Here is a 9,061-nt window from a genome sequence, read left to right on the forward strand (position 1 = left end):
AAGTTTACTCAGTTTAAACTGATCCAAGTTTACTCAGTTTAAACAGACCCAAGTTTACTCAGTTTAAACAGGCCAAAGTTTGTGTATCTACACAGACAAAGTCTCCGGACAGGCGATGAACGAACCCCAAGTCTGCATATTGAAGCCAAAGCCTTGTCAAAATGATTCAGCAGATGCCTTTTCTGCATCCTACTGTGGCTTGAATATGACGTAAGGTAGAGAGAAAGACAAAGAGACAGAGACAGAGAGAGAGAGAGAGAGAGAGACAGAGAGAGACAGAGAGAGAGACAGAGAGAGAGACAGAGAGAGAGAGAGAAAGAGACAGAGAGAGACAGAGAGAGAGAGAGAGAGAGACAGAGAGAGAGAGAGAGAGAGAGAGAGAGAGAGAGAGAGAGAGAGAGAGAGAGAGAGAGAGAGAGAGAGAGAGAGAGAGAGAGAGAGAGAGAGAGAGAGAGAGAGAGAGAGAGAGAGGGAGGGAGAGATGTTGCAAGACAAGCTGAGAAACAAATCCATCTCTCTCTCTGTTTATCTCTGCCAATTTGTCATTAATGGGGTCTTCCCAGGTCACTGGCAGCTATCAGAAGATGAGATCATTGTTCGATACCAACTTATGTTCATCATGTTGCTACACTGTGTAGACAATGACTGCAATCAGTATTTTAGAAAATATATAGTAAGTCTGCCATTACGAATCCTCCTCTTTCTCTCCTCCTCTCTCCTCCTCCTCCTCTCTCTCTCCTCCTCTCTCTCCTCCTTCCCTCTCTCTCTCCTCTCGCTCTCCACCTCTCTCTCTCCTCCTTCCCTCTCTCTCTCCTCTCGCTCTCCACCTCTCTCTCCTCCTCCCCTCATCCCTCCTCCTATCTCCTCCTCTTCCTCCTTTCTCTCTCTCATCCTCCTCCTCTCTCCTCTTCTCTCTCTCCTCCTCTCTCTCCTCCTCTCTCTCTCCTCCTCCCCTCTCTCTCTATCCTCTCGCTCTCTCTCCTCCTTTCTCTCTCTCATCCTCCCCCTCTCTCTCCTCTCACTCTCTCTCCTCCTCTCTTTCTCCTCCATCCCTCTCTCTCATCCACCTCCTCTCTCTCCTCCTCTCTCTCTCCTCTCTCTCTCCTCTCTCTCCTCCTCTCTCTCTCCTCTCTCTCCTCCTCTCTCTCCCCTTCCCTCTCTCTCCTCTCGCTCTCCACCTCTCTCTCTCCTCCTTCCCTCTCTCTCTCCTCTCGCTCTCCACCTCTCTCTCTCCTCCTCCCCTCTCTAACTCTCCTCTCGCTCTCTCATCTCCTTTCTCTCTCCTCCTTTCTCTCTCTCATCCTCCTCCTCTCTCTCCTCTTCTCTCTCTCCTCCTCTCTCTCTCTCCTCTCTCTCTCCTCCCCCCTCTCTCTCTCTCTCTCTCCTCTCGTTCTCTCTCCTCCTTTCTCTCTCTCATCCTCCCCCTCTCTCTCCTCCTCTCTCATACCTCCTCCCCCCTCTCTCTCCTCTCACTCTCTCTCCTCCTCTCTTTCTCCTCCATCCCTCTCTCTCATCCACCTTCTCTCTCTCCTCCTCTCTCTCTCGTCTCTCTCTCCTCCTCCTCCTCTCTCTCTCCTCTCTCTCCTCCTCTCTCTCTCTCATCCTCTTCCTCTTCCTCCTCCTCCTTCCTGTCCTCTTCCTCCACCTCCTCTTCGCTCTCCTCCTCTTCCTCCTCCTCCTCACTCTCTCCTCCTCTTCTCTTTCTCCCAGCCATTCAAATGAAGATGAATACAGGTTAATATATATATATTTTTTTTTCACCTTTATTTAACCAGGTAGGCTAGTTGAGAACAAGTTCTCATTTGCAACTGCGACCTGGCCAAGATAAAGCATAGCAGTGTGAACAGACAACACAGAGTTACACATGGAGTAAACAATTAACAAGTCAATAACACAGTAGAAAAAAAGGGGAGTCTATATACAATGTGTGCAAAAGGCATGAGGAGGTAGGCGAATAATTACAATATTGCAGATTAACACTGGAGTGATAAATGATCAGATGATCATGTACAGGTAGAGATATTGTTGTGCAAAAGAGCAGAAAAGTAAATAAATAAAAACTGTGGGGATGAGGTAGGTGAAAATGGGTGGGCTATTTACCAATAGATTATGTACAGCTGCAGCGATCGGTTAGCTGCTCAGATAGCTGATGTTTGAAGTTGGTGAGGGAGATAAAAGTCTCCAACTTCAGCGATTTTTGCAATTTGTTCCAGTCACAGGCAGCAGAGAACTGGAACGAAAGGCGGCCGAATGAGGTGTTGGCTTTAGGGATGATCAGTGAGATACACCTGCTGGAGCGCGTGCTACGGATGGGTGTTACCATCGTGACCAGTGAACTGAGATAAGGCGGAGCTTTACCTAGCATGGCCTTGTAGATGACCTGGAGCCAGTGGGTCTGGCTACGAATATGTAGCGAAGGACCAGCCGACTAGAGCATACAAGTCGCAGTGGTGGGTAGTATAAGGTGCTTTAGTGACAAAACGGATGGCACTGTGATAAACTGCATCCAGTTTGCTGAGTAGAGTGTTGGAAGCGATTTTGTAGATGACATCGCCGAAGTCGAGGATCGGTAGGATAGTCAGTTTTACTAGGGTAAGCTTGGGAGCGTGAGTGAAGGAGGCTTTGTTGCGGAATAGAAAGCCGACTCTTGATTTGATTTTCGATTGGAGATGTTTGAAATGGGTCTGGAAGGAGAGTTTGCAGTCTAGCCAGACACCTAGGTACTTATAGGTGTCCACATATTCAAGGTCGGAACCATCCAGTGTGGTGATGCTAGTCGGGCATGCGGGTGCAGGCAGCGATCGGTTGAAAAGCATGCATTTGGTTTTACTAGCGTTTAAGAGCAGTTGGAGGCCACGGAAGGAGTGTTGTATGGCATTGAAGCTCGTTTGGATGTTAGATAGCACAGTGTCCAATGACGGGCCGAAAGTATATAGAATGGTGTCGTCTGCATAGAGGTGGATCAGGGAATCGCCCGCAGCAAGACCAACATCATTGATATATACAGAGAAAAGAGTCGGCCTGAGAATTGAACCCTGTGGCACCCCCATAGAGACTGCCAGAGGACCGGACAGCATGCCCTCCGATTTGACACACTGAACTCTGTCTTCAAAGTAATTGGTGAACCAGGCAAGGCAGTCATCCGAAAAACCGAGGCTACTGAGTCTGCCGATAAGAATCTGGTGATTGACAGAGTCGAAAGCCTTGGCAAGGTCGATGAAGACGGCTGCACAGTACTGTCTTTTATCGATGGCGGTTATGATGTCATTTAGTACCTTGAGTGTGGCTGAGGTGCACCCGTGACCGGCTCGGAAACCAGATTGCATAGCGGAGAAGGTACGGTGGGATTCGAGATGGTCAGTGACCTGTTTGTTGACTTGGCTTTCGAAGACCTTAGATAGGCAGGGCAGAATGGATATAGGTCTGTAACAGTTTGGGTCCAGGGTGTCTCCCCTTTGAAGAGGGGATGACTGCAGCAGCTTTCCAATCCTTGGGGATCTCAGACGATATGAAAGAGAGGTTGAACAGGCTGGTAATAGGGGTTGCGACAATGGCGGCGGATAGTTTCAGAAATAGAGGGTCCAGATTGTCAAGCCCAGCTGATTTATACGGGTCCAGGTTTTGCAGCTCTTTCAGAACATCTGTTATCTGGATTTGGGTAAAGGAGAACCTGGAGAGGCTTGGGCGAGGAGCTGCGGGGGGCCGGAGCTGTTGGCCGAGGTAGGAGTGGCCAGGCAGAAGGCATGGCCAGCCGTTGAGAAATGCTTGTTGAAGTTTTCGATAATCATGGATTTGTCGGTGGTGACCGTGTTCCCTAGCCTCAGTGCAGTGGGCAGCTGGGAGGAGGTGCTCTTGTTCTCCATGGACTTCAAAGTGTCCCAGAACTTTTTGGAGTTGGAGCTACAGGATGCAAACTTCTGCCTGAAGAAGCTGGCCTTAGCTTTCCTGACTGACTGCGTGTATTGGTTCCTGACTTCCCTGAACAGTTGCATATCGCGGGGACTGTTCGATGCTATTGCAGTCCGCCACAGGATGTTTTTGTGCTGGTCGAGGGCAGTCAGGTCTGGAGTGAACCAAGGGCTGTATCTGTTCTTAGTTCTGCATTTTTTGAACGGAGCATGCTTATCTAAAATGGTGAGGAAGTTACTCTTAAAGAATGACCAGGCATCCTCAACTGACGGGATGAGGTCAATGTCCTTCCAGGATACCCGGGCCAGGTCGATTAGAAAGGCCTGCTCACAGAAGTGTTTTAGGGAGCGTTTGACAGTGATGAGGGGTGGTCGTTTGACTGCGGCACCGTAGCGGATACAGGCAATGAGGCAGTGGTCGCTGAGATCCTGGTTGAAGACAACGGAGGTGTATTTGGAGGGCCAGTTGGTCAGGATGACGTCTATGAGGGTGCCCTTGCTTACAGAGTTATGGTTGTACCTGGTGGGTTCCTTGATGATTTGTGTGAGATTAACTGATGGCTGAATGTTTGAGTGTTTGTTTAAACCTTTTTCACCAATCCTATGGGGATGAGAGGCAGGCAGGCAGCCAATGAGAGAGAGAAATATGAGTGCCAGGCAGCCAGAGAGAGAGTGATGAGAGCCAGGCAGCCAGAGAGAGAGAGAGAGAGGAGAGCCAGGCAGCCAGAGAGAGAGAGATATATGAGCCAGGCAGCCAGAGAGAGAAAGATATATGAGCCAGGCAGCCAGAGAGAGAGAGATATATGAGCCAGGCAGCCAGAGAGAGAGAGAGATATGAGCCAGGCAGCCAGAGAGAGAGAGAGATATGAGCCAGGCAGCCAGAGAGAGAGAGAGATATGAGCCAGGCAGCCAGAGAGAGAGAGATATGAGCCAGGCAGCCAGAGAGAGAGAGAGATATGAGCCAGGCAGCCAGAGAGAGAGAGAGATATGAGCCAGGCAGCCAGAGAGAGAGAGAGAGAGAAATATGAGCCAGACAGCCAGAGAGAGAGAGAGAGATATGAGCCAGACAGCCAGAGAGAGAGAGAGATATGAGCCAGGCAGCCAGAGAGAGAGAGAGATATGAGCCAGGCAGCCAGAGAGAGAGAGAGAGAGAGAGAGATGAGCCAGACAGCCAGAGAGAGAGAGATATGAGCCAGACAGCCAGAGAGAGAGAGAGATATGACAGCCAGAGAGAGAGAGAGATATGAGCCAGCAGCCAGAGAGAGAGAGAGAGAGAAAATATGAACCAGGCAGCCAGAGAGAGAGATAGAGAGAAATATGAGCCAGACAGCCAGAGAGAGAGAGAGATATGAGCCAGACAGCCAGAGAGCGAGAGAGATATGAGCCAGGCAGCCAGAGAGACAGAAGGAGGGAGAGAGAGAGGGAGTGGGGGGGTGAGATAGAGAGAGAAATAAAGCGATAGAGAGGGAGAGGGTGGATGGAGTCAAGTGGCGTGAGTTTTCTGGCTTGCTGACATTGACAATGGAGCCATGGTGAGTCAGATAGCCCTCTCAGATAGTGCTGCCCTTCCTCCTTGCCTCCCCCCTCTCTTCCTCCCTCCCTCCCTCTCTCCCTGCATCCCTCCCTCCCTCTCTCCCTCTCTCCCTACATCCCTTCCTACCTCTCTCTCTCCCTCTCTCTCTCCCTGCCATCGGCCGGGACCAGCCCGTTAGAGCAGAGCCAACATCACGTCTGGCCTGTTTCCAGGCGAGTAGGTTTGAAAAGTCAACTGTGTATTGAGCCATCCAGACAGAATAGAGTAGAGTGGAGAAGGGCCCCCAAGCGAGATGAGAGCCGAGCCGCTGCCTACCGGGATGCAGTGGAAAAAGAGATGAGGAACAGGTGATCAAGCCACAGCCGACTGGCCGACACACACACACACACACACACACACACACACACACACACACACACACACACACACACACACACACACACACACACACACACACACGCACACGCACACGCACACGCACACGCACACGCACACGCACTGGCTTCTCACACACACACACACACACATGGCCACATAAAACAAATTGACACACAGAGCACTGATAGAGCTAGCATGACGCTGGTGTGTGTGATACGCACAAGATGCACACGCACTGGGGACTCCAACCAAGTGTATAATGCCTCAATGGCCACATAAAACAAATTGACCACAGAGCACTGATAGAGCTAGCGATGACTGGGGACTGGTGTGTGTGATAGTGGAGCTAGAGATGACTGGGGACTGGTGTGTGTGATAGTGGAGCTAGAGATGACTGGGGACTGGTGTGTGTGATAGTGGAGCTAGAGATGACTGGGGACTGGTGTGTGTGATAGTGGAGCTAGAGATGACTGGGGACTGGTGTGTGTGATAGTGGAGCTAGAGATGACTGGGGACTGGTGTGTGTGATAGTGGAGCTAGAGATGACTGGGGACTGGTGTGTGTGATAGTGGAGCTAGAGATGACTGGGGACTGGTGTGTGTGATAGTGGAGCTAGAGATGACTGGGGACTGGCGTGTGTGATAGTGGAGCTAGAGATGACTGGGGACTGGTGTGTGTGATAGTGGAGCTAGAGATGACTGGGGACTGGTGTGTGTGATAGTGGAGCTAGAGATGACTGGGGACTGGTGTGTGTGATAGTGGAGCTAGAGATGACTGGGGACTGGTGTGTGTGATAGTGGAGCTAGAGATGACTGGGGACTGGTGTGTGTGTGTGTGTTTAACTATCCCTGTGGGAACCAGAAGTCCTCACAAGAAAAGTAAAACATGGAAAAGGGGCGATATTTGTGACCGACCGGCTAATTTGCATTTAATATTACAGGAAAATAAACTCACAACAAGATCGTTATTTGCAAGTTAATGGCGAGCTAATTACACAAAATAGCTTACGTTTGTGAGTGAGATGAAATAAAAGCAGGGCTTTCTACCTGAGAATCCTTAGAACTTGGACACTGTCTCGTTGGCCTAACGTTATATCCTCATTGGACCTTGGTGATGTTGTTCTTCACATTACCGTCTCTGGTAAACACACACTACATCAAATCAAATCTATGTTTATTTGTCACATACACAGGATACAGAAGGTGCAAACAGTACAGTGAAATGGCTACTTGCATAGTGGAGTATTTTTGTTTATACAAGTAGCTAGTTAGCTAAACAATGAACGATAATCCCAAATCATAACAGAACTACCCTGCATGAATCTGCTGGTAGCTAAAGCTAATCAACCAGCTAAATCAATATTAGCTAGCTAGCTAAAACAATTAACCATAATCCCAACTCATAATGTTACTACCCTGCATGAATCTACAGGTAGCTAAAACGAACGAACTAATTTAGTTTCAATGTTAGCTAGCAAGCTAACATTAGGCTATAACTAGGAATGCAAACGGTACAGATAACAGTACGACACAGATCATACACGTAACGATAGCTAGCTAGCTAACATTAGGCTATAACTAGGAATGCAAACGGTACTACACAGATCATACACGTAACGATAGCTAGCTAGCTAACAGTACACTTTAACTTGCAATGAAAATTACTTTCTGACTAAGTTAGAAATCTGTAATATCTGAAAATGTAGCTAGCTAGACTCTCTTACCTGTATACACGGAGGAATGCTTCTCCTGTCACAGTTGCCATGGTTGCCCTTAGTTTGAAGATGTAATCCGGAGACAGGTGTTTTATACAACAGCCTTCTGTGTTGTTCTCTTTTCGACTACCTCCACATATTTGCAATCAAATGCCAGAATTTTATCATTCTCCTTAGATATCATACTCAAATTCCACTGATTTCAAAACTCAGTACTCCAGAAAGTGGAGAGCAACACTTTTGCAGTTCTATGTGATATCTTTAAAATAATCGCGTTAGAAAGTATTACCTACACATACTGAGCAGCTCATGTTATAGACAGAAGCCTGCTATATGGCAAACCAATCATCTCTCTGCATGTCCAGCCCATCCATTATTTCAGTCAATCATGACTAGCAGGGTCACATTTTGCCTCTCCTCATGAGGAACTAATGTTATTTTAGGGTAGGGGTTTGGTTTAGGGTAAGAATTAAGGTTAGGGGTTAGGTATTCTTTTAGGGTTAGGGTTAGTAAGTATGTGTGTTTGTGTCTGGGACTCTGTGCCAGGCTGTTTGTCTTTGTGTGTGTGTGTGTGTGTGTGTGTGTGTGTGTGTGTGTGTGTGTGTGTGTGTGTGTGTGTGTGTGTGTGTGTGTGTGTGTGTGTGTGTGTGTGTGTGTGTGTGTGTGTGTGTGTGTGTGTGTGTGTGTGTGTGCGTGCGTGCGTGTTTGTTTGAGCGTGCATGCGTGTGTGTGTGTGTGTGCGTGCGTGCATGCGTGCCTGTGTGCGGGTGCGTGTGTGTGTGCGTGTGTGTGTGTGTGTGTGTGCGTGTGTGTGTGCGGGTCTGTCCAGCTCTGTTAACCGCGGCCCGTCTATAAGCATCTTGCCTGTCTGTCCAGCTCTGTTTACCGCGGCCCGTCTATAAGCATCTTGCCTGTCTGTCCAGCTCTGTTTACCGCGGCCCGTCTATAAGCATCTTGCCTGTCTGTCCAGCTCTGTTAACCGCGGCCCGTCTATAAGCGTCCAGCTGTGTCATACTGTCTGTCCAGCTCAACCGATCCTCATGGAAGATGATGTCTGTTCTGTCCCTGAGCATCTTGCCTGTCTGTCCAGCTATGTTTACATAGTTTTGTCCCTGTCTGTCCAGCCTGTCCCATATGATCTTGCCTGTCTGTCCAGCTCTGAGCTGCCTGTCCCATAAACATCTTGCCTTTGTCCAGCTGTTAACCGCTGCCTGTCCCATATGATGTCCAGTTCTGTCCCTGAGCTGCCTGTCAACCTCATGGAAGATGATGTAGTTCTGTCCCTGAGCTGCCTGTCCCATATGATGTAGTTCTGTCCCTGAGCTGCCTGTCCCATATGATGTAGTTCTGTCCCTGAGCTGCCTGTCCCATATGATGTAGTTCTGTCCCTGAGCTGCCTGTCCCATATGATGTAGTTCTGTCCCTGAGCTGCCTGTCCCATATGATGTAGTTCTGTCCCTAAGCTGCCTGTCCCATATGATGTAGTTCTGTCCCTGAGCTGCCTGTCCCATATGATGTAGTTTTGTC

Source organism: Oncorhynchus keta, chromosome 25 (assembly GCF_023373465.1).
Source record: "Oncorhynchus keta strain PuntledgeMale-10-30-2019 chromosome 25, Oket_V2, whole genome shotgun sequence".
NCBI classification, from domain to species: domain Eukaryota; kingdom Metazoa; phylum Chordata; class Actinopteri; order Salmoniformes; family Salmonidae; genus Oncorhynchus; species Oncorhynchus keta.